The 27,708-nt window shown below is 37.2% G+C and overlaps 2 protein-coding genes and 1 long non-coding RNA gene across 3 annotated transcripts in view; 1 reads left to right on the plus strand and 2 right to left on the minus strand.

Annotated features, from left to right (window-relative positions):
• The window catches only part of LOC139115422 (synaptotagmin-12-like), a 402,617-nt gene that overhangs the window by 279,096 nt on the left and 95,813 nt on the right, over positions 1-27,708 (minus strand). The gene's annotated exons all lie outside the window — the stretch shown is intronic.
• The window catches only part of LOC139115441 (metallophosphoesterase domain-containing protein 1-like), a 178,849-nt gene that overhangs the window by 10,171 nt on the left and 140,970 nt on the right, over positions 1-27,708 (plus strand). The gene's annotated exons all lie outside the window — the stretch shown is intronic.
• Positions 11,957-21,021, minus strand: LOC139115400 (uncharacterized). Its single transcript, XR_011548115.1, has 3 exons — positions 20,732-21,021; positions 16,259-16,365; positions 11,957-13,166 (listed from the first exon to the last, which is right to left on the minus strand). It is a non-coding gene; the product is annotated as an uncharacterized lncRNA (long non-coding RNA).

Below are 27,708 nucleotides of genomic sequence, written 5' to 3' on the forward strand. Positions count from 1 at the left end.
CAAATTTGGCCGTGTTAGAGGACTTTTTAGTTTTCACCTCCACAGACTCCCATGTATAAGGCAGTCCATAGACTCCCATGTATAAGGCAGTCCATAGACTCCCATGTATAAGGCAGTCCATAGACTCCCATGTATAAGGCAGTCCATAGACTCCCATGTATAAGGAAGTCCATAGACTCCCATGTATAAGGCAGTCCATAGACTCCCATGTATAAGGCAGTCCATAGACTCCCATGTATAAAGCCAAGAAAAATAAAAATTTAGTTTCTCATTGTATTCATATTGCAAAAAGGATGCAGTGACACAGTTTTTAGTCCCCACAGATAAAGTCCAGGGGGCTCATAGATTGGGTCATGTCAGTCCGTGAGTCCATCCATGTGAGTCCATCCGTTCACGCAGATATCTAACTCAGACACTTTGACAAATGTCACGTTACCTTGGTGACCTTTGACCTCGAATATACATATTTGTCCATAACTCAGTAACCACAAGTGCTAACCTTTCATATATGGTATGATGGGACACCCTATGACGCCACATATTGTACCTCATTAATTATGTGCATATCTAATTTTGAGCGAGCCAATAGAGCTAGAGGTCTGATTTTCGGTATATATGGATAACTTAGCAATACAATTTTTTTTGACAAAATGTCACGTGACCTTGGTGACCTTTGACCTCAAATATACATATTTGTCCATAACTCAGTAGCTACAAGTGCTAGACCCTTCATATTTGGTATGATGGGACACAAGGTTACTCACACCTTATGACGCCACATATTGTTCCTCATTAATTATGCGCATATCTAACTTTGAGCGAGCCAATAGAGCTAGAGGTCTGATTTTTGGTATGTAGGGATAACTTAGCAATACAATTTTTTTGACAAAATGTCATGTGACCTCGGTGACCTTTGACCTCAAATATACATATTTGTCCATAACTCAGGAACCATTAATGCTATACCCTTCATATTTGGTATGATGGGACACCTTATGACGCCACATATTGTACCTCATTAATTATGTGCATATCTAATTTTGAGCAAGCCAATAGAGGTAAATGTACGATTTTTAGTATATAGGGATAGACTATAGGATAGAAATTTTTTGACAAAATGTCATGTGACCTCGATAACCTTTTACCTACAATACACGATAATGTCAATAAATAAGTAACCACAAGTGATATGTCCTTTATATTGAGTAGGATGGAAGACCTTACATGACAACACATGCTTTACCTCGTTAATTATGCCCATATATAATTGTGGCCAAGCCAATAGAGCTGGAGGTCTGAATTTTGGCATATATGGATTAATTAGCAATACAATGGGTTTTTTTTCAAAATGTCACGTGACCTTGATGACCTTGGCCTTGAATGTGCATATATATGCATAACTCAGTAACCACAAGTTCTTTACGCTTCGATTTTGATAGGATAATAGACCTTAAGATGTCACATCTTGTACCTCATTTATTATGCACATATGTATTTCTTGGCTGGCCAATACAGCTAGAGGTCTGATCTTTTTTCCTGATTTAGAACCATAACTTATACATGCCTCTTGTTTCAAATTGGGAACAATGACATAGACCTATGTGTCCATAGATCTGAACATATACACTCCAGTGATACTTCTTAATGACCTCATTTCCCTGCCCCATCAAGACTAATACTCCCATTACAAGTGGGGACTATGTCATTGACAATGACTTGTTTTGTGAAGTTTGCACAGCAAATGTGGTACACTGTAATGTTACATTACAACATATTGTAACATATGCTCGAGCGATAGTGAGTGCATGTATGAAGTTAAATGGTCAAAATCAAGTTGTATACCGCGCTTAGTCTGATTTATTGGTATAATATCATAACAGTTAATTGAATTCTGGCGTGGAACGTAAAAAACGGATTTTTAGCTCCCATAGCCATATGTATATATGGCAATGGAAGCTATTCTTATAGGCTAGGGAACTGTCTGTATGTATGTCTGTATGTCTGTATGTCTGTCCGTCAACATCAAAAACTCCAAAACCGCTGCACATTTCATCTTGATATTTGGTGTGTACATGGATGATGGGCTGTAGATGAGATTTTGTTCAAATGAAGTTGTCATTGCCAAAAATAGCAAATAAATGAAAAAATGTAAAAACAGTCAAAATTGAAAATTTCAATAACCACTGAGCAGATTACATGAAAAATTAGCATGTAAGTACTTTGGGCTGACCTGAAATGATTGTGCTTTTTTTTATTTTTTGATATTGTTGAAAATATGCAAATTAGTGCCAAAAAAGGCGTTTTTGGTAAAAAATCTTCTTCTTCATAACCGCTGGTCAGACAGCTTTGATATTTGGTATACAGGTCCCTAGGGATAACCCAACTTGGATTTGTTCAAATTGTGATGAAATATGCAAATCTGTATTTTTAAGGAATTTTTTTGTCATTTTTGGTCAAAAATTTATTTCATCAAAACCGCTCGTCTGACAGCTTTAATATTTGGTATACAGGTTCCTACAGATAAACTAAATATGATATATAGAATATATGATGAAATCTGCAATTTTGTATTTTTGGTGCAATTCAAAAAAATGTGTTTCTCAAAAACTACTTGTCTGATGCCTTTGATATTTGGTATACAGGTTCCTAGGGGTTCTCTTAGTGTGATATAGTGAAATTTGATGAAATCTTCAATTTTTGTATTTTTGGGTCAATTTTTGCCGTTTTTGGTCACAATATTTGTTTCTCAAAAGTTAGTCATGTGATAGCTTTGATATTTGGTATACATTTTTATACATAATTATGATGAAATCATCAATTTTGTATTTTTGCAGCTAATTTTGCCATTTTAGGTCAGGCCATCCTGAAATGAGCTATCAAAGATCTCAACCTTCTTCATCAATACGTATGTCACAAAAAGTTGCTCTCTACATAACACAGCAGAGCTCTGTCGACTATTGGGTCGCTTGTTTTTTTCAAAACGGCTGGTCAGACAGCTTTAATATTTGGTTAACAGGTCCCTAGGTTGACCTTAGTGAGATGATTTCATACAGTCAGGAAATACTTAATTTTGTATCCATGTCTATAGTAGCTTCAGGGACATTGGCCCTATTTTTAAGATAATGTTGTGATTCAGTAAGCATTTGAAATGGTAAACTGTATTTGGTGTTGAAATGCGGTAAAAATAATGAGAAAACATAGCTGAGGTGATTTCAGCAGGTTTGGTTTCCAACAAATATATTCTCAGTTTTTTTCAATGTTAAAGAGTGATGGAGGGGGGGGGGGGGGGGGGGGGGGGGGGGGGGTCCTGGCAGATTTTGAAAAAATCCAAACAAATGTCAATAAAAAAATCAGCCACAGAAGGTTTGTCAAAAGAAAAGGTGGGATAGTGGGAAAAAAAGAATGTACAATGTATCAGATAAAAAGATGTTCCTCATCATCTTCCAGACAACCCCCTTTTATCAAATGGTACACCCCTGATGTATTTTTGTGTGCAATTAACCATGCAGTGTATTTTAGTTTAAGATGTCAATCAAGTTAGGTAAGGATTTGAAAGGAATAGTCAAGTTCACCACAGTTAAATTTCTTAACTTTATATCTTGTGTCATCATCCTTGTGTAAATGGTTAAGTTTGTAAGTTGCTCCAGATGTGGATGTACCAGCTGTTCTGGAAGAAAACAATGTTTACTTTTCCCTGCAGGGTTTCTGAGTTAATGATTGTACGTTGAAATCTCTCCATGTATCTGGTGCATGGGCAAAATGTAAATATTGGTTGCATGTTATGTATTTCAATCTATGTCAAATATTGTAAATGAAAAATCAAGAACAGCTTGTAAAAGATAACATTTTTGTCAATACATATTAAAACTGCCTTGCAGTATGATTGTCTTAAAAATTATCACAGAAGTAGAAAACGAAAAGAAACTAATCAAACTGCTGTAACATATTCACCCTCAGTGTCTGTAGGCCTATACTTAACTATTTTATCATTGCATTCAGCTTTTGGTTATATCTTTATCACTCTCCATGGGCCAAGGCACACTTGGGGTCAATGTCATCACTCTATGCCAGTCTGTGAATGTCAGTCTGTCTATATGTATGTCCATGTTTCATACAATTGTTGGTTTGTTTTGATAACTATATGGGAGCAAACAGTGATATTGTCACTATTTTTGTTCAAGCCGAGAGCTCGTGCGTATGCCTCCCGTGGTATATCACGAACATACCATGGTTCTTTTCGCGTCTCAAATAATCACATCACTGTATTTACACTATCAATATACAGGTATGATATTGAGAGTTATAGCATGAATGAAAAGGCTTTTTTTATCCATGTAATATTTATTTTCAATTATAGAAGATGGAATATGATGTATATTAAAAGTGTAACAATCATATTGTGCCTGATACTAACCTTATAACACAAAAGTTCACATTAAAAAGTCTGCAACCTTAAAATTCATTTGTTATCGTTATTTGTATCAATTAGACTTGGTTCAAGTCTGTGAATTTCTATAAAAATCCTTTGTAATAGTTTTTCTTGTGTCTCTCCTATTTCATACAAATTTATTTGGACTTTGGCAGCCTTGGCCAGGTTTTCCTTGCGATTAATTGAACGCGTTACCTTAGAGTCTGCGCAGTTGTGAGTTAGTTTCTGCCGGATTCTGTGATTCTGGGAGAAACTCGCCTTTACAGCATTCAACCCTCTCAAACATTCACAAATCACAGACTTGAACCAAGTCTATGTATTGATAAGCAAGGATTGTCAGGTTTATAATTTCCGACTCACCTCATAAATTTATGCATCTGTGTCAGGGCTTTTGCTCAGACAAAAGAGATCAATACAATTTATTTAGCATTTTTGTTTCCATGTTTCCTTGATGCAGTAGGAAAAATATAATACCACGATCTCAGGAATAGACTTAAATATCTGTTGTTTGAGGGCACTCTGTAAGAGGGGAGCACAGACAGCGCCCTCAAACAACCAAATGTTTCAGTCTGTCTCAGAAGTACATCACAGTCATCGTAATGATATGAATTAGTTTCAGAATTATACTGATTGTATAAATTTCTTAAACTTTGCTATTAAACCTTGAATGTGTTGTATATATCTTACAGCTGTTGAGTATTAGTGTTTTTCTGTGTCCATACTTCAAAAACAAGGATACTCAATGCAGGGGGAAGTGAATATCCTAGGAAGATCTATTTGGGAACTGAAGTGTAAGTTTCTCACTCTGAACATAGAAACACAGAAATATTCCTCAATGATTTCTCGTCAGTCATCTAATCTATATGGTTTATTATACCTAGCTGTCTACACAGAATTGGAGTAAACAGGTGTAAGCAGAGCTGTTGCACCTGATTCCACAGACCCAAACATTATTTAATACTCCCACTCCTAAAAGAGAAAACAGGAAAGCAAAAATGTATAGTCCCCCCTAAAAAGTTGGGAAATTACACAATTTATTCAGTGTTCACTTTTATATTCCACTGGTAGAATTACGCCCTACAAATGATCGTATAAGTCTTCTGTAGTATGAAATGTAGTTTGTGTTTGTCTGCTGTAACCATTCTTCGTAATTATGAGCAACTATACTGGCCTAAATATCATATGTTACCCTGTACTATAGTGATCTCTCAAATACAGAATCCATCTGTTCACTGAATTCTCGATTTTTCTTCAAGAGCGCCCTCTATTTTACATTTCGGGAAAATGCAAGACCTCTATCGGGCTCAACAGGAGGCCTGGGAATCAATGAATAAAATTTCCACATTAGCTCGACAATTTTGTGAAGCACGATTAAAATTTCCTTTCTTTTGAGTGATGCAAGTATTTTCGGATAATGTAGGATTCATATCATTTGCGTGTTATGTTTTGAAATACCCCAAATTAGTTCTCTCACGGCTCTTGGCACCGCCAGTAAGCATCTAATGTTATTGTACTTGGGCCTCAGCCCAAGTACATTTGTTTTCATTCCGTGGGAAAAACTGTAAGGTATAACCATTTCTGGCTGAGACCAGGGAGGGCAAAATGTATTGGCTTCATCTTTCTTGGCATAATAAATGGCGTAATGATGTTAACTGAATGGAAGTGCTGCTCTCAGCCAGTCTTGAATAAGTGAGATGTGAATATAAATGCTTCTCTATCTGAGTTTTTGCCACAAAATCTTCTGAATATAATCAAAATGTGCATCGAAATGCAACAATTAATGCACCCTCCGTTTACTAGGCGATGGCACGACCCTTGCTACACCCACTGGACGAGCCAAAGTGGGAGGGGTAATTTCGGTTTGGTCGAACAGGAGGGCTCGAGACCAGAATTTAACATTTAAACTTGAAACATGTTTAATCACTGACAAGATGTGGATTAGTGTTAATCAAAGAGAAAGTTTGAAAAGGAAAGGTTTTATATCCCGGACACAATGAAAAACATTACGACTGGAAACTGTACCCCGGTTGAGAATAGTAACGCCCACAGCGATGGAGAACACTTATCCTTGAGCTGAGAAAACCAGACCATCATTTCGAAATAGAGCTGCAGATTCGAGAAGCTCGTTAAAAATAGCTAGGTACACCCCATAAGGGGTGGTTTCGAGTCTTGAGGGCAAATTTCGCCTCCTTCATTTAGAAATCGTACGTTTGTTTTTCCAGGGGAACACATCATTTGACACAAAATTTGCATGAAAAGGGTCGCCAGTAAGCACGTGGTCAAATCTGGCATAAGAAACAATATGAAATGTTGGGTAAAGCCAGTCCAAAATAAACTGATTTGAACTTTTGTGTTTTGTAATTTATACCACTGCAGTAACATGACTTTTTTTTTGACAACATCACACAATGTAATACGTTTTGAAACTGAATACTCCGACGTATTCTGTGTCCCCTTTGCTAAAAAATACGGTATGCCGATTACCATGTAAGGAGATGATGACGTCAAGACAGATTTGTAGTGCGTTTGGTCTTGGATGGTGCACGAAGTTTTGTCGAGGTAGCTTGTGTATTTATTTCCTACATGGAGATATTAGGGTCGATCTAAAAGGCCGAAAAATGTTATGATACTCTAAGCGAGCTGAACTCCAATGCGAATGGTTGGATAATTGGAGGATGTCTAGACTGATCTCGTCTCATTTATTTGGCGGTCAGTATTGAATTTCAACTGCGTCACAAATTTGCGTCGAACGGTCAACGAACGATATTTTAGAAATCTGGAGGACATGGCACATCGCAGTTTTATTTTAGTATTTTATATTTTACAAAAGATGTAAGAAGCAATGATTTTGTTGAAAATTCTGAAAAAAATATAGGAAGATTTGATCGCGAACACATTTTCACTTGGGGGTCAACTAGCCCTGCGTACGATGCTGTGTGTTCCGCTACAGCTAACCGCCCCGCTCACCACAGCCCTGCAAAGACCCGTACGTTGGGTCGGTGACTTCAATCCATTTTGGGACTTGACGTAAAAAGCCAAATTACTGCCGAAATTCAGCGTTCTTGGGCCCAAGTCGTATCCCAGCCTACCTCAGCTACTCGATCGCTTCCAAAAATGACAGTCTTTTATTCACTTCTCGTAAATAACCGTCGATGTCGGCAACTCTCTCGCTGGCCCTGCGTACGATGCTGTGTGTTAGCTGTAGCACATAGCATCGTACACAGGGCTAGGGGTCAACATGGGGTCGCAGCCATGTTGCCTCAAAACTTATTTCTGTCTGCACTCAAAACTCAAAAATGTCGCATATGAACCTGAAAATCGATGTAATTTTGTCAAACTTCGGCGAAATTTCAGCCTATAGACAAATTTCATCTAGGTAAGGTAAATTTACTGAAATTTGATCTACAAATAATCCTGAGCTTGAACGTGACAGCTCGCCTTCTCCGGGAAGTCATGCATCCGGCCACAGTCGCTCGAGAGCTATTCAGCTCTGGGACTATTCGCCCCATAGACGAGTATACAGAAGCGAGAAATACCTCGCTTCTGTATACTCGTCTATGGGGCGAATAGTCCCAGAGCTGAATAGCTCTCGAGCGATCGCGACTGTGATCCGGCCAGCTGCCATATGGCCGGGTGCATGAGATTGTTTTCAAGCGACGGCGGCAGACCGTACGGGGCTCTGGATATGAACCTACCGCCGGTGTAGCTGTAATAACTGTTGCGTTGTTTTTAATCACCATGGACGAAGTCCGAGGGGACTTATAGGTTTGGTCATGTCCGTGCGTCCGTCCGTCCGTTCACGCCTACAGTACCCAACCCCATACAGATGCACGTCGATTTGTTTCACAATGCTATCAATTTGGCCGTGTTAGAGGACTTTTTAGTTTACACCTCCATAGACTCCCATGTATAAGGCAGTTCTCCATAGACTCGCATGTATGATGCCAAGAAAAATAAAAATTTAGTTTCTCATCGTATTCATATTGCCTAAAGGATGCAGTGACACAGTTTTTTTGTCCCCACGGATAAAGTCCAGGGGGCTTATAGATTGGCTCATATCCGTCAGTGAGTGCATCAGTGAGTCCATCGGTTCACGCAGATATCTCAGACATGTTGACAAAATATCATGTGACCTTGGTGACCTTTGACCTCAAATATACATTATTGTCCATGACTCAGTAACCACAAGTGCTAAACCTTTCATATTTGGTATGATGGGACACCTTATGATGCCACATATTGTACTCCATTAATTATGTGCATATCTAATTATGAGCGAGCCAACAGAGCAAGAGGTCTGATTTCTGGTATATAGGGATAAGTTAACAATATAATTTGTTTGACAAAACTTCACGTGACCTCAATGACCTTTGACCTCAAATATACATATTTGTCCACAACTCAGTAACCACAAGTGCTACACCCTTCATATTTGGTATGAAAGGACACCTTATGACACCATATATTGTACCTCATTAATTATGTGCATATCTTATTTTGAGCGAGCCAATAGAGCTAGAGGTCTGATTTTTGGTATATAGGAATAATTTAGCAATACAATTATTATGACAAAATGTGACGTGACCTCAATGACCTTTGACCTCAAATATATATATTTGTCCACAACTCAGTAATCACAAGTGCTACATCCTTCATATTTGGTATGATAAGACACCTTATGACACCACATATTGTACCTCATTAATTATGCGCATATATATTTTGAGCGCGCCAATAGAGCTAGAGGTCTGATTTTTGGTATATAGGAATAACTTAGCAATACAATTATTTTGACAAAATGTCATGTGACCTCGATGACCTTTGACCTCAAATATATATATTTGTCCACAACTCAGTAACCACAAGTGCTACACCCTTCATAAATGGTATGATGGGACACCTTATGACACCACATATTGTACCTCATTAATTATGCGCATATCTAATTCTGAGCAAGCCAATAGAGCTGGATGTCCGATTTTTGGTATATAGGGATAACTATAGGGTAGAAATCTAAATATGCCCATCTAAATATTAGACATCTACCATCGAGAACAAAAGAAATTTGCTGTAATTTGAATATTTAAGGAGTTTAAGCAATTCCCGCTATAAATAAAGAACCCCTGCCTCAAACTCCACAAAAGTTGCTAGACATAGTTTTGCCGTTGTCATGCCATTGCTTCGTTTAATAACCAGTTAATCAAATGCCTCATTGACAGGAGGAAATTCAAGACCATATTTGAATAGTAGTATATATTGTCCTCAAGTACTCATTGCCTTCAGCAATACTGCCTTGTTTTATTTATTTTGAATTGTTCTTAATTCAAAATATGTGAGATATGTTTGGCTGCGTTCAAAAATATCACTAGGGGCGGGAAAATTTACTTGCGGGTTTAAAAATATAAAGGTTATTTAGGGGGGTATTCGGAGAGATTTGGCAACTTAAGGGGGTGACTCGAAATGAAACTGCCTCTGATTTTTACGATATATTTCTTATTTCTTTCTTATATTTTTCTTATTTCTTTCTTATTTCTTTCTGTATGAAAGAATAAATGACTATTACATTAACCCCTAAATTGCATAGGTTCCTGGAGCATTGTATTTTTAAGTTTGCTTTTACTGAAATGTAATGTAACACTACAGCCCAACGAATCCTGTAAATAAAGCTACAGCAGTGGTGTCATCGTGTAATTTTCAGAAAAGTGCGAACTCTTCATGGGAAACGCAGTGACAGATGAACATTATTTAAGGTATACAATGAAGCTTACCACAGTCCTGGGGGTTGCCAGTGCTAGAAATTATCATGGAACATGGTAACCAATCTCTGGTAACGTCACAAACTCTACGAGTGTTCAACAAAAGCGTATCCAAGAGCTCCAATAATATACTCAATTGCTTGAGGAGATTATATTCTTCTGTACAAGATGTCAAACCTTCAAAACTTGAACAAAGATATACATGCCATTTATTGTATTTATTGTTCGGGAGACTATACTACGCCGACTAATACTGTCGTATTTGAGATGAGTTTTCATTAAATGCAGGACGCATTCAAGGATAATCTGATCACTTAAATTATAAATTCATCTGTCAGTGTGTCTGTCTCTGGTTTTTCCGGTTTTAGCACTTTAACCCATAACAATCAGTCAATGTGACATAGAGTAATTTGCAGTACGTGTATATTGAATTAGCTCCTGTAGAACTGAGAGGCGAGCGTCTTCACAGCAGACACAGTAAATGTCTCCCTCCGGCGGTGAAAGGGCGCGGGGTAAATCCTCATCAGTTTCAGAGCTGCGTGAAGGAAACCCTTAATTATCAACGTAAACTAATGAGTGTCCTTTAAATGTTTCCAGTCTCTATTGATCCTGCAACTTTAAGTTTGATTCTGATTCGAAAAATAAGGGACTGGTCAGTTTCTTCGGCCCGGGGGGGGGGGGCGGTGGATTATTTTTTGCCGACGTCAAAAAGTGGCTGACCCGCTACTCCAATTTTGAAAACAGGGTGACCCTCTATTCCAAATTTCGAAAACAGGGTGACCCCCCCCCCCCCGCGCGCGCGACAATGGTAAAAAAAAGGTGTACATAAATTACATATAACAGCTTCCAGATTCCGTTTGGAATTTCCATTTTGTTTCGGACTCACATCTGGTTTCGTAACTTTTAGTGTCAATTTTATCACTCCCTATCATGTGCTATAAAAATATGCAAAAAATAATTATTTCATGCTTTCACTTTTGAGATAAATTCAGTTTTAAATTGCTCTTATGGCCAGATAAATGGCCATAATTGGCTCAATGGCTGCATTAACAGCCACTATCTAATCACTGTTTACAAAACTGACCGGTATCAATTCACTGATTACATAACTAGCCAGTTTTGTTTACCACAGCTAGAATATCTGTCAGTGCATTACTCAGCATCACATTAATGGCCATTAGGGGATGAGCATTTTGTTTAACCTCTAGAAATATTGCCATTAAAATTATCAACTTGACTTCTTATATCGATATACACCAAAGATGATTTTTGTACATTTTTACTCAGAACATCCCTAAATGAAAACGCATAGATGTCATAAACCGTACACAACAACCATTAGTTAATCAAGTAGAACGCGAATTTGTGAAAAAAATCACAATTCAGTCTCTCGTCATGGGTTACTCAAGACTTACATTTAGGGCCACTGATCAAAATAACTATTTGAGTGGATAACACATATTTTATAGGAGTGATTGAACTCAGTGCCTTGCATAGATAAACTGGCGGATATTTTTCTCTTTTGACTCCCACTATAACTTTACTGCTGGTACAAATGAATGTGCTGACAGTACCATATTTATTAGTTGCATTTCTTTCAAGAATATATCACTTCTCACCATTGTCAAAATTGTAATTCTGAATACAATTTGGTCGGAAAACATGTGCTGATTTGATACCTTCGTGTTGATGTAATTACATGTGACTGTAGTAAATAGAGCTATGTTCTCGTAGTCAATGCAAAAATTCGTAGTGCTGTAGCCAAGAAAACATTCACACACATATTTATATGGCGATTCAATTTTTATTTTTTATTTTCTATCAAAACAAATGATAATTGCACAGTGTACATCTCATGTAACGGTTACTACAATTGCACCATGCAAAACACCTTTCTTTTTACCCTTGGTTTCCTCGTATGTCGATCATTATGGACACAAACAAAGAAAAACAAAATGAATTTTCATCGCATATACATTTGAGCTGCTTACTTTGCATATTTAGCGTTGTCTTACATGGATTGTGTGATTGCATTTTGATATTTTGGCAGGAAAAAAATTGCACTTGTCGGAGATCTCCTAGATACACGTTGAATTTACCTGTATTTCCAACAAACACCATAACTAACTGTACCACTCCCAATATTTTTATGAGATTGAAACTAAATTGAGACCTTATCTTTCTCAGAAGCAAAATAAAGCTGAAATATGACAATTTCGATGAAATAAAATCGACAAAAATAGCAGACATTTATGATATTCATCATGACACTGTAACCTGTTAAGAGGTTGGATCACAAAATAATGACCAATTTAAGTTAGAATTTTGTGGTGAAGTACAATCTTGATTGAACACTCTCTATTCAACGTGATATGGAAAATCAGTAAATCTCATTGGAAGCGGAATCCAAAGATTCATCATTGTGAATTTCCTTTCTATATTCGAGTATGCTTCATATGGCATTCCTGTAGAGAAGTAAGTATACACAAAATTAAACACTAAATGTTTCACTTAGCTAAGAGCTTTCTGCCCTATATGCACTTTCAGTAATATTTTTCGTTCATACCTTAACTAACGTGAACTCCTTTGCTGAGAGCATGATTCCCAAACACTTGTAACTGACACAATAAATATTAATTCCACAACATCTAAAGTACCTCTACGATATGTTCAATACTGTCTGACTTTTTACCTAAACTGAGTGTAATAGATCTTTATTTACTTTAACAATTTTTCCTCTGTTTGTTTATTTTGGCTGAAAACAGGAGTGGATAACGAGATAAATGGACAATTAACTGAATTTGCATACGAAATATTTACATCATAAACATTTTTGAATACAATCTTGACAGAAATTCAAAGAAAAAATCATTGTGTCCCCGTGTAGAGATCGGCTAGCCATCAAAAATCTTCATCACAGTTAGCTTTCGTTTTGACTCGTGCATGGAGAATTCCAACCAATCCATGAGTGCATCGGCTATCTATGTAAGAAATAATAACGCTTTGTTAGGAAATCATTCCGGGTAAAAGATAGGTAAACACTGAATATTACAATGACATTGCTTTCAGGTAACTATAGAGTACAGCTTAACTGCGAGATAACCCTGGCAGTGCTAATTCTGGATGAGTTTTAGACCAATTTTATTTCTGGGTAAATCCAAAGACGTGTGCAAAGTTCAGCGAGAACAAAAGATTCCATTAGACAATAAACTCATCTCATAAGTTTCGTAGCTCGAAGTGGAGAGCAACAAAGTACACAGATTATCAAAATATACATGTGCAAATCGTTAATGGTAATGTTATTGATATAATAAATCAGCTCTTGAGTATTTTCTTATCGAATAACTGCATGCATATTAACCACCAGTTTCTGAGAAATAAATGAGTACTGTAAACATTACAAAATCACAACAACTATAACAAAAGTTTGGTTACAACTATAACGAAAGTTATTCTGCTAGGGAAAACAAGCAAAGTCTTCAGAGACTTGCACCACTGTCATAATATAATCACTTTCTTCAGACAAAATAAATTTGATGATCATATGAGATATTAAAATCATTTTGAAATTCGCAAATATTTTGTCCGTTGACGTAGCTTATTAGTGTATCAGATGCATTACCAGGTGCATTGTTTTCATTAAAATGTAATTTTGTTCCGTACATGAATTTGATTATCAACAGTAAAGTAACAATGCAGCACAGTCTGTGTTAACACGCTGAGATCTCTGTATTTCAATGCGCTGTTTGGCGAAAATCTAGAAACTGATGCAGACGCGTGTCACAAAAGCCTGAAAAACGACTGTCAGAAGTTTCAGTTTTTTTCCCGCTATAATTACATATTTATTTAAAACACATTGTCATCTTGAATTGAATTCAATTTCCAACAACAAAATCGCAGCCATTTTCTGTACATTCATATTTAAAATTAGAGAACATCATTTGCTTTGTATAGTAAGTTTTTAAATAACGTGAGCATCATATTTTTGTGATGGCAAGAGTAAAGCCATAGATCATTTGCATGACCAAACAAAGCCAACTAATTGCGCCATGCATTGGTGGCACACTTTGAGTAATAACATTTTAGCATGGCTCAACTATCCGAAAGAGGGCTTGTTTGACAATAACTGATACATATTACTCAAGTATGCAAGTTTTATCACACTTTCAACAAATCTCAGCCAGGTCGCCCCTGAGAACCTGCATACAAAGGCAATTGGATATGGCTGTTTTAAGAAGAGGGTGTTCAATGTTTTACCCAAAATGGCAAAAAATCAGGCCCCAGAAGATGATACTGCAGACATCATCACGATTTGTACAAAGATGACACAGATCATGCATCCTTGCGACATTCACATCAATTTTCACAGAAATCCGCGAACTTCCGTAACTTTTGAATTGAGTAAATAAATAGATGAGTACGTGTACGTATTTTGTCGCAGAATGCATAAAACAATGGCAGAGTGATGTGAATAATTATCACTACTGAAAGCCGACCACAGTGCAAATACCCAGTACATAATCGTTGACAGAATAATAATTATGAGGCATTTTAGAAGACTTTTCAACAAGTTAGATCATTTTAAAGTTGTTCACATGAATGATTGATAGGTGACTTTCTCAACAACAAAATTACATAGTTATTATTTGTCAAGAGTTGATATCTTTGCCAATAAAACTTTTGTACGCCGTCGTGTTATTCCCCTCAATTCGTCAATTTCATGTTTGTTAATGTTGATATCACATCGAGCATCTGAATATTAAAGGACAAAGGTTTTTAAAGCCCAACTTAAACCTTTTGACCTCTCACTGATATCGCCATATTCCATGACGTAACAGTCAAAATGGTGGACTCAAAGTTACCGTTTTATAGGTACATGTAATCATTATTAATGATGAAGTTTTACATTTTCATGTTGGAATAGACAGAATGTCGCATTAGCTCATGTTTTGGTAGCTTTCTGATGACCGTTCATGCTTCATGTTACTAATCTACGATACCTAGCACTACGTCTACTTAGTCATTGTAATGTTGTGACAACACTATTACTTTTAAGTCAGTCTAATGATACAAAGTACAAAAATTAATATCCAAATTTTGATAGTGACAATTTTACACATTTCATGTAAATCACACTAAGGAGCCTGTTTTGTAAATTTCAAAACAATCAATCCAATTGTTTTGGAGAGGATGCAATTTTACACATTTCATGTAAATCACACTAAGGAACCTGTTTTGTAAATTTCAAAACAATCAATCCAATTGTTTTGGAGAGGATGCTTGGAATTTGAACAGTTAGTGGATGCCGCTGCCTACAACAGACGACAGGCAAAAGTCCCAAACTGAAGAATTCAACAAACGTTTTTGTTACTTTTGATTTCCTATTTCGGTCATTTCTCGTAAGTGGGACACTCGGGTTCAGGAAAATTACTATTTGTATTTTGAACAATAGTAAATTTGTGAGATTCATAATTACACACATGTACAGTGTATTCACCACAGCATTTATCATTGTCATCTTTTCTTTAACATCACGTTTGATATTACATGCATCTGTGTGAAACGTTTTTTATCGATCATTTTATTTACTTTTACTAATATTGTACCCCAACATATTATCACAACAAAAAGATAATCCGAATGTCATATTTGATAAGATCAAAAATACATCGACTTGCATATGTCTGTTACAAACTGTTGGCCGTCATTTAAGCAGATTGACTGTCGCGCATCTCTGATTTGGGTGTGAACGGAAAATACACATGAGAAATTGCCAACTTGTTATCAAATTGGTCCCATAGAAAACACAAATGACTTGCATATGCATGCAAACTGTGATTATTATTGTACCATGTTTTAAAGAAATCGACCCAGGCATGTCAGAGATATACAGATGCTGGAGTGGACGCATAGATACACGGACAGACTAAATTGAATATACGAGTCACCCTGACTTCGTCCTTGGGGACTATAAAGCAGTTGCAATTTGAATGTTAAAAAGAAGAAGAGTTAACATGTACAAGTTAGTATTGAGCAGAATTCAAATCTGAGTAAAAAAAAAATAAATACTCACTTTTTATGGTAAACGTGCGTTTAGAGTCAGCTGTATTTTACACATACCAGGATTTCTAATATTCACTCCTCGGATTATCGCACTCTGCATTGAGCATACCTGTCCTCCTATTTTGGTATAAAAACACATCATTGAGTTAGAATGCAGGTTTGTAGTTTGTGTATCACTGTACGATAAACTCTGTTATGTAATATCTGCAAGCCAGCAATTTTCGTTAGTATACGTTGTAGTCCAACCTAAATTTGTCTCTAAAACTTCCACAGGAGTTAAAGACCAAAGAGCTTGCTGAGTAAGGAAGGTGGAAATCTTTGATAGCTGATTTCATGATGGCCTGACCAAAATGGCAAAAATAGCTGAAAGTATACAATCGAAGAATTCATCATAAATTAGAAGATATCACATTTATATAATCCCTTTCTATATAACATTAAAGCTATCCGACAATTAATTTTTGAGAAAAAGTGTTTGACAAAAATGGCAAAAATGGCACCAAAATACAAAATTGTGGATTTCATCATTAATTCAATATATAATATAATAATAATCCATAGGAACCTGAAAAAACAAATTCATAGCTATCAGACGAGTAGTGTTTTAGAAGCAAATTTTTTGACCAAAATCGGCAAAAATTGCCCCCAAAATACAAAATTGCAGGTTTCATCATAATTTCAATATATCATGTAACATAACCTGTAAACTAACTATTAGAGCTATCACACGGGCAGTTCTCGAGAAAAAACGTAAATGGCAAATTGCCCTAAAAATACAAAATCAAAGATTTAATCAGAATTTCAAAATATCGCGTTTAGTTCACCTAAAGGAACATTTATACAATATATCAAAGGTATCAGACAATTTCATTTTAATAAACAATGTTTTGACCAAATTTGTAGATTTCATCATTATTTTAATATATAACATTTGAACATTCTGTGAACCTGTATATCAAATGTCAAAGCTATCGCGCAAGAGGATTTTCTTAAAGTGATTTTAATCAAAAATGACAAAAATTGCCTTACAATAATTACAAAGTTGCTTATTTGTGCACAATGTAAAGAAATCTGAAATAGGTCATTCTTAGCTGTCTATATCATAAATATCAAAGCCGTCTGATAGGCAGTTTTTTCATGTGAAGATTTCTAAACAATTTACAACATATCAAATTTGCATTCACAGATGACGAAAAATTGTTACGCCATCTCTAGTTGTGTGTCTTGCAGCTTGTAAAACCACACAGTTCTGCCAAACATAGTTATGTTAACATAGTGATTTGCATCATGATCTGTGTATCCATAGCCCTACCACTCCCGCCCTTCGCTAGTTTCACTAGCAAAGTGAGTGGTAGGGCTACGGATCCACAGCAACATGATCTGTGAATAAATGACTACTTTACGTGATTTCCATTTTGTCAGAAATGGAAAGTTATAAAAGATAAGCTGAATTTTCTAAAACCTAGTGAAGAGTAAAGATCGCTGGCAATTTGACAGTAACAATATTTAAGAAATACTCATAACATTATTTATAAAATCAAACTACAAATATGTAGCTAATAAGAAACTGTAAGAGACCACTAGTACCCACCTTTCCTTGTAATATAAGATTGAGGTAACATGTACAGTGTAATGCAAACTGATAGTGTAAACACTTGCGTAAAGATTTGCCTGAACAGAGCTGTAACTGTTTTCAGCAACCTTACGTGTTGAAGGACTGTGATCGAGTCAACACTAACAGTAAGCCGGTATTTGTTAGGAAATATATTCTTGTATTACGTCATTATTAATACAGTGTCTTAAGGTAGTTCGCACCTCGAAAGTGAAAGACTTAAACTTTTGCTCAAACTTTCCTTGATGAATCTTTCAACCATTCTCTTTCAAAATCAAGAATAAAAATCGGGGGTCACCGTGCAATTTTGGTACTAGGGAAACAAATAACACAAGATTTACAAATATTTAAAATTCAAAATGGCCGCCATCCCTGTGTTAACTCTATGGAGGAAAATAAAATTTTCGAATTTCGCAAAATTAAGCCAGTAAAAAGTTTTCTTACTCCAAGAGCTTTAAAATGAACCCCGACAAGTGGTAGATCAGAAGAGAAATGCGAAAGTTTGAGAGTCCAAATTTGTGTCCCCGAGGCGCGTTCTACCTTAATCTGGATACTCAGCATTTCTTCTAAGATTAAACTTTGAGGCACCGCTTCACATCACTGTTCTTATTTTACTAACTTCACGTTAGTGGACTCTATGCGCGGTCTCTCACCCAGGTGTTGTACAGTAATAAGGTAGTCATTTATAGCACTAGACGACTCCGTCTCCCGACTGCTTTCTCAGACCTGAATCTTATTCAATACCAAGTACCTCCACGCTTCTACTATCTATTAGTGGACGTGAGGTCAAATAGAGAAACGGTTGTTTCTCGACCTTGTCGACATCAATGTAGATTAGCCACGTCAGCCTTCCTTGTTAAGTTGAACAACTGATATATGAAAAAATTAAGTGTCGTGCATGGCAGAAAACGTGACATTTGTTTTCCGTACGATCACGTGATTACAATTTACATTTATGAATAATAATGCGTTGTCACACTTTCATGATGTCAGATATCAGAATCACCTCTGTTTGTAAACATTCCAGATTTTTTGTTTGTGTTTCGTGTTGTCAGTGTGATCTTATGAACTAAAAAAACAAGCATGAATGCAAAAAAATCAGGCTTAATTGAAATAACGTGTTTTAGCATCATTTTTGTAACAGATCTACGATGAGAATTACACATATTATTGTTTTTGATTATGCAATGTACAGTTAGATTACAGTCTTTACTTGGACAGATCTTTGCAAGAGAATATTTTGCTACATTTGACTTGATCATATCACCCAATTCAAGCATTATTATCATTGCCAATAGGTTTGAACAAGTCCAAAGGCATGGAATATACGGCCCGCCATTGGGCCCTTGACCACTGTCGCCTGTTTTCTAAAATTCCCCTCTGCGCCCAGACGCGCCATAGTCATGTATGTGTACATGATATTATACGTATACATGAGCGTAGGCGCGGAGCGGAATTTCAGAAAACGGGCAACTGTGCCTTGGCCGTGAATCGGAACTGCTTTGGGGCATCACGAGAGCATTATTTTGGAGTCAATGAGCGGTTGGGTGATTCGGGTTGGCATAGATCGGAATTAAGATGATTTCGGAAGTCGCCATTGTCTACGGACCATTGCAGGGCTGTGGTGGGAGGCCGTATAACGCCAGTAACACACACACAGCCCTGCCTCGCAGAGCTAGTATACAGCCAGGAACACAAAGCAGGGATAGACTTTCTCAAACCTACGAGCTGGCTACATACGCACTGTGTTGTTGCTGGTATGGTCTAACATGGGTGGAGGGACTGTGGGTCTAACTAGGCAAAACCCGGCAAGCTCTACTTTGGCAAGCAAGCTTCGCGGCTTCTCCAGCTTTAATACTGAGCTGGCAAGGCTCAGCCAGCCACAGCGCGTAGCAATTGAGAGAGGGACTGTGAGAGTCTAGAGGATACCAGAACTACACCACGCCACTATCAAATACATGTACTGCATGTAGTATTATAATAAATACAACTGTGAATCACGTGATGACAGAAGTTGAATTTTTGCATGTGAAAAGTGGCAGAATCATGGCTTATTTTTTATATTTGACAATTGGATTGTTAAAATGTAATGCTTTTAAACCGGACAGAAAGATGTGGAATGAGATGGAACGCATTTTTAACTGCAAATGTTGCGTAATAGTATTAGTATTCTAGTGTTTGGACAGCTCTAAGATCTGAGATTTTATTTCGTCATTATAGGGCTCTTTATGAACGGCTGAAGGTCTCTACGAATAATGATTTTTGAATCGGCTGCCAGGAATTCACACTTATTTTGTCAGTGCTGACTACATCATACATGGCCGTTCACAGTAGCACAGTCCCTCCACTCACTATGACAGTCGCTTGTCGTTAGGTACACAGCGAAATACACACTCAGGGGACTTCGCCACGACTTATGTGATAACCGCTATATCATGCACAGTAGAAGCGAGTTCACTTCTACAGTCTACGGTTGCAGCTCGTAGTCTCATTCGTCAACGTTTTCATCTTAACATTGACAGCCGCCAATCCTAGCCTTGAATTGCAAATGATTTGTGTATAATTAGAAGAATATGAATTAAGACAGATACATGATATATATTTACTGCGAGATAGAAAAACAACTTTAATATTGTACGTGATGCTCTTTCAGGCAAATTGATTGTCACTATAAACTATCACATTCCCTATAAATTGAACACGCCTCTGGCAATTTGTACTTTAAGACGTAATGATTTTCAGAATTGAGCACGCCTTTAATTAGTTATTAATACTCAGTCATAGTTAAGAGATTAAAACAAACACGTTACACCTATGGTCAAATGCTTTCCGGAAAAACATGGTATAATATAAAACTGGAAATAAACGTACCTTGTTTTTTTTTCAAGATGTCACCGGATCCTGTCATGTTCTCAACACAATGCCTCTGCCATGTAAGACTTAGAACAAATACCTCCATACACGAAAACTCGTCACTTTCAAGATAGTGGTATAATTTCACAGAGATAGCAGACTGTTATTCTCCAGCGTGTACCATAACGGTGAAATTCCCAATTGTGGTCGCGGCCGTACACATCTCACAATTCAAGATCCACAGTAAATGTAGCAATGCAGTGCCTTGTCTCAGCTAGCCTAGAATCCTATTCGTCCGCTTGCCTCCGTACCTCCGACCCACTCCCAAAGTGGGTCGGAGGTACGGAGGCAAGCGGACGAATAGGATTCTAGGCTATGTCTCCGCCTGTTATCTTTTCTTTCAAATCTTGTAACTCCTGCTGCGACTGACCTTTGAACTCGCGCAATACCACTGAATGAAGTACTTTGTTTGTCCACTTTGCCAGTGCTGATCCCGGGTGCTGATCTCGACCCTCGACTGTTAAAATGGGTGCTGGTCTGCTCCCATCCAGAATAGTGCCTACAAGAATAGCTGCTCGCTATCGCAGTGTTGAAATATTACTGTGACATTTTTGTGTCTGCTTAATATGTGTGAAAATACCGTCTGTCAAAAATGCTGTGTCTAGTGTGAAGGTCATGCACTGTTACAGATATCCTATTTGTCTATAAATACGTAAGATTATATAACATTACTTTAAGTATTTTTACACAAGATACAAGTATGGCTTTACACAAGAGGAGGTCACAGCTATAATGACCTACAACTTGCAAATACTAGCATGAGTTTGAAACGACACAATAGTGAATTGCGAGGATATGTTTTTAAAGCAAATTAAGGTCTAAAATGATCGGTTGCTAGTACAAAAAGGAGCACACTCTGATTTTTTATGAGAAGGCTTTCTTTGTGAAACTCAATATTGTTAAATGTAAGGGAGGGTGTAGGCTTGACCTTCATTGGAATACGTTTTTAGGCATGCAACAAAATTGTATCAGCCTGCATTCAGAAGTACCGGGGCACACTCGGATGCACCATGCTTTCCCGACCAAGTGCACCGCCATCGCACAAATCACAGGAGAGTTCTATGAATTAGCCGCATCTTTGATGGGCACCTGCAGCTAAAACTCTCACAGCCAGTTAAAATTAGCGCATCACTGATTGCAAGTAAGAATCGAATAAAAATAAAGATATATTTTGTATAAGTTCACTGAAGTACTCTCGCGACAGTTGCTCAATGTTAATAGCAAACAAGCTGAAATATCGGGCCTTTTTGAATATTTTAAGCTGCCCAGTACGACACAGTTACTCGGGAGGTGGAGGCACTGTCAGATTAAAATCTCAGCGCGTTTTTACCCTCTTCCTCTTCCATACAATCAAAAACATTTCAAATCTACACTACATGATTTAAAATGTTCAGACCACGTACTGTTATAAGGGCAAGCATTTAAGTCAACAACATTGCATTAAAATGTTGAACCCAAACACTCAATGACAGGACTGTCTTTTAATCAAAAAGCTTGCTGTAGGTCATTGCCATGGCCTACAGGGATGTACTACTCCTATTTTGGTGTCTCTCTTCCCGTTGTATGAGATTTTAGAGGCTATATTTTGAGCCATTGTGCCCAACCTCTGAAATAATTCTTAAAATTTACCGTCACAGTTTACTGTCATAATTTCAAACCTGGCAAGTTTTAATTTACCGCATGTCAAAATACTCAATATTCAGCTTTTGTCAACATTGCACATGAAGGTGCATGTGCTGTACATTTCTATCTTTTACATATTCCTTTCACCTTAGGCCAATCGCCAACGATGATATATCCATGTATACTGTGTTTTGTTCACAAGTTGAATATGTGTTTAAAAATGCTGTTGAGAGTCCCAAAATAATAACTATGTTGGTATGTTGAATAACAATATGAAATAGAGTATAAACAGTTGCCGCTTCTGTTCCCTGTTACAAGGTATACTTGTCATTATGAAATTCTGATGGCATTTATTAGCTGTGTTGCAAACATAAATGTCAACAAAGGAACGACGTTGCAGCTGTTACATTTTGTACTCGGCTCTTTTCGAGCAAGTATAAGAAGCTTTTTGGTTTGGCTGACACATTTGTAGCATAGTATAGCAATAAATATTCAAATCCGCTCAACAGCACAAAACTGATGCAAAGTGTTTTATAACACAAGTATGTGTAATCTGCGAATGTGGGGTACTCCTATTTTCATGCTAACTTTTTTCAAAACGAGTTCTCCTACCCTAGTCTTTATTTGACATTGAAGAAAATGACAAATACAAAATATCACTGTCTTGCTTTTTAAAAGAAAATGGTAAACAAAACATATCAAGATCGCGCTTTTCTCTTCAAGTAAAATGGCATTGGCTTACTGTTTGCTACACATTTGTAAACCCATAACTACACAAACTGTCGAAATAAAGTACAATGTGTAGTTCCATTTAACAGACTGAGCAAAGTATTTCAAGTCATGATCATCAGAAGCCTACAGCCAGCGGAGTTCGGCGGCTGTGACAATTCTGGATGGGTTTCTGAAGAAAAGTTATTGCGCAGAATGGATTTTGAGGCGAAATTTAACAAAAAGTGTGTTTCCGGGCACGTGCCTTTCCAAAAAGGCGTACGTTAGTCAGGATTTCGTTTTCTTTCATTTTCTTCTAGTCTTGATTTTTACACAGACAGAAATAACACATTCCGGACAATCAAAACTTTCTTTGTGGCAACAATTTCCCAGCAACTGTTGTGCACATTCTCCCGTCCAACATGAAATTGTAATGTGCACTTTAAAAAGGTAAACCTTATAAACTCGTTTCATATCAGATAAGTTAATATGATGCTTTTCGGAACCATAGTCACAGAAAATTGTATAAACATATTGTCAGCTGTCATACCTGTCAAGCTTCACACTGGATGATTTCCAACTTATCAGCATATTAAGAGCAAACAAAAACATGGGCCATGATTACACATCCAATAAAAAACTAAGCACAGTTTTATACCATGAATTTCGGCCATTTGAGTGAAAACCTTCAGCTGCATAGTAAAGAAAGCACATGTAAACTTACCGTCAAGGCAGATGGTCTGATTCGTTCAACAAGGAATGATCACAATATGACTGACTTCAAATAGTATTTTGGATGACTACTATGTTGCAAGAATAATATAGCTACGCACTAATTTTAATTGGCCATGCATAGGAGGAATGCCCCTCGACTACAACGAAATAAGTTGACAGCATATATGTTGTACATGATTGATTACATCTTCATACAAAAGATAATAAAAGACAAACGGTCAAATCAATACTGTATTCTCCCGAACATAAACCCGTGCCCGTGTATATGCCACCTATGTGTTGAGGCTTTTAAAATGTACATCCGCGTACAAGTTCCAACCCTAGTTTTTGCTCGAATAAGGAATCGAAAATGAATGACTGATTAGTTTGATTTGTTTGCCGATTGGGCGACTTTAGATTTTGGAGATGTATTTCAAACTATGTCACCAAAAAATAACGCAGTGATTTCTCGCCAAAACTATACAGTAGTGTTAGTCAAAAAAGAGTCAGTGTTAGTGAGAGCGTACAGAGCTAGGAAAAGCCTCAAGTTTCGAATAATCACATGGTAAAATTACATTTTGGAATATCAAGATACTAGGCAGTTGTTAAAATAATACGATTATTCTCTTTTCAAACTTTTTACCAGGGCTCTTTCTTGTTATAAGAATGTATGCACATAATCATGAGATAGTAATTTTATTGGGCATAAAAGTAGAATTTGTACTGTCTGGCTTTTTTATTTTATGAAAGGGCGGTATAAATCCTAATGTAGTCTGGTGAATGGCCAATGTTTTGTCTCGAAAGCCACAGATTGACAACGCATAATGGCAAAGTACAGTTTCCATTAACTTAAATGCATTTATAGTCGTCTTAAAAGGTTTTTTACAATGTCTTCCGGTTTTTGCAACTTTTATACAAGCTTAAGTTGTTGTTGCTTAGATTTAAACGAATATCATTGGCGTTGCACGGTGAGGTTCTCCATAGCCCAAATACCACTGTATATCTCAGGCAGTCCCTTACTCTGAGACGCTTGCACGTAAGTCACGGCAAAGCAACACTCTCAGCATAGTCAATACAGACTAACTGTGTTGTACGACCAGAAAAACCAAGAAGAATTTTTTTTAATATTTACTGGGAAGTCCCTTTGTGATAAACAGCAGCCAACAAAGACATTATGTCTCCATGTCCCCACTGCTTGAATGAAATCGAGTACATAGCATTGGCATCGCCTGCCACAGTGCTGCTTGTTTGAAGTATGCAAAAATTGATGACTTAATAACTCTTACTCGAGGTTGCGCGGTGTATATTTTGCCAGATTTAAATGAATATTTTATATTTTGTACCCTTATGTCATTAATGGCTTTAACATGTGATGAGGATTGGATGGTCAAAAATGAGGTTCGATAACCGCCAGTAATCCTACGACTGTTTTTGCTTCGACCTATAATCATATGGTTACATGCCAATCACTCAGTATATTATAATAAAAACAACAAAACAGACGTAGTTAAGTTATTGCAAGGTCGATGTGTTTTTCTAAGAAATGCAAATTTCCTCTGAACATTTTCTCTTTGATTTCTTAGGAAATATACATAACTATGTAGCCCGAAGATGGCATCATTACAGCGTACTCAAGCATGTGTGCGGTATGGCTGTGACAAAATGATATTGAGAAAGATATCAAATCAATCGCACTTGTAAAGCTCGAACTTTACAGAAAGAAGACGTCTGAAAACTTCACTAAATTATGTTTGATTGCCTTTGACATATTCCTGTATCCATTTCATGAAACGGTTTGTCATTAGTAGATACCCCCTACACATCATTAACGTCATAACTAACAATGTCATGTCATGTAGCTGTCAGAATGGCCTGTGCTGTCGTGTTTGAGTTCAAAACACATTGTTTGGCTACATGCATAAATTGTCTAACTATCTAACAAATCTATAAAATGCAACAGTTTCTTTTCTTATTTTGTAGTTTGCAGCATGTCGCTTGACATCAGTATATGACCGGAACTGTGATCTTCTTCCGATCGCCAAGTATGTATTAGAAAACAGAATGCGCTCGCAATAATATACCAAAAGGAAAACGTTGAACAGTTCGACAAACTGTTTCCTCCAAACTTTCTTCACTGTGAATATTCTTATTTCTATTGCCTTTCAATTTACAATATATGTGTCGCAAGCATGCACTTGTCGTCGTGAGATCATCTGACATTATCACGACTGATTGACATGTTTTCAAAGAGTGACAAAAAAGAGAGACATGTTCCCCACGTAGTCCAATTCTATTACTGCTGTTGTAAAATATTATAAGGAATAATTTGACGCATTTGTCTTGCTTAGTTTGCAACTTGGGGCGTCACAATTTATTGAAATGTTGTCGATGCAACGGGTCTTAATCAGTGGTGAGTTTTTCGATCTGTTCAGAAGAGGACATCTTCTCTTTTTTCTTACCTCGAGTGCACTCAAGTCTTTCGTCAAACACACCGCACATGATCTACAACTGTGGACGTCAATGGCAAACATGTGCAAAAAAACTATCAAAATTGTCGTATTACAGTTGCACTCTCTCACTTTCTGCCTGCAAATATATACGGTGAAATTACTTGATGTTAAATTTGTTTGACAATTGTTTGACTTTGCTACTCGTGTCATGGAACAGTGTGACTTACACTATAGGAAAAAAATTGCGAGACTGGAGTGAGACAATGACGTTTTGCCGCAATTGGTGAGAATCTATTATTATTCTCACCGCTGTCAGTGAGAATATTTTAATTCTCACCGGTGAGCTGCGAGAAATGCACTCCTTGGTGAGAATAAAGTATAACAGATTCTCACCGGCGAGACTTGAAATTCTCACCAAGCACGGTGAGAATGTATCATACTCATCATTCACCAGTAAGAATCAACCAGACTCGCCGTCCATCAGTGAGAATGAACCAGACTCCACCATTCACTGGTGAGAATCAAGCAGACGTGCTGTTCACTGGTGAGAATCAGCCAGACTGGCTGTTCACTGTTCACGATGAACAGCGAGTATGGTTCATTCTCACCTATGAACGGCGAGTCTGCTTGATTCTCACCAGTGAATGGTGGAGTCTGGTTGATTCTCATCTATGAATGGCGAGTCTCTTGATAATTCTCACCAGTGAATGGTGAGTCTGGTTGATTCTCACCGATGAACGGCGAATCTGGTTGATTCTCTCTCATCAGTGAACAGCGAGTCGGTGATTCTTACCTTTAAATGATGAGTATGATATATTCTCAAAATTACAATTCTTACCGTGCTTGGTGAGAATTTCCAGTCTCACCGGTGAGAATCTGTTATCTTACTTTATTCTCACCAAGGAGTGCATTTCTCACAGCTCACCGGTGAGAATTAAAAATTTATCACTGATAGCGGTGAGAATAACAAGAGATTCTCACCAATTGCGAGAAAGCGTCACTTTCTTGCTCCAGTCTCGCAATTGTTTCCTATAGTGTTAATTACTTCACAATACTTTCCCGATGGGTAATATTGTTGGCAATGTTTCTTCACCGATATTGTCTCCTGTACTTTAATTTACACTGCATGGCGATGGTAAGCAAAATTCCACTGACATGGCAACGGCACTATTCTTTCCATTGAAAAAACAGTGATTCGAAAGGTCGGACATAAATGCAGTCTATATCTCTGGAAACTTCTGAAAACCAGTGCTAAACATTTCCTTTGAGGACTCCACTAAATAGTGAGGGAATAGTGCGCCATAAAAATAAGTCCGCTTATTAGACGCACTTATAACTGTCTTTAACGCAATTAAATAGAAGATTGACAGAGTATGAGGCCTTTCTACAAACTGATTTTGGCAGCCTTCTTTAGCCTTACATCATGTTGATCTTCGTTCC

This window comes from Ptychodera flava, chromosome 2 (assembly GCF_041260155.1).
Source record: "Ptychodera flava strain L36383 chromosome 2, AS_Pfla_20210202, whole genome shotgun sequence".
NCBI lineage: Eukaryota > Metazoa > Hemichordata > Enteropneusta > Ptychoderidae > Ptychodera > Ptychodera flava.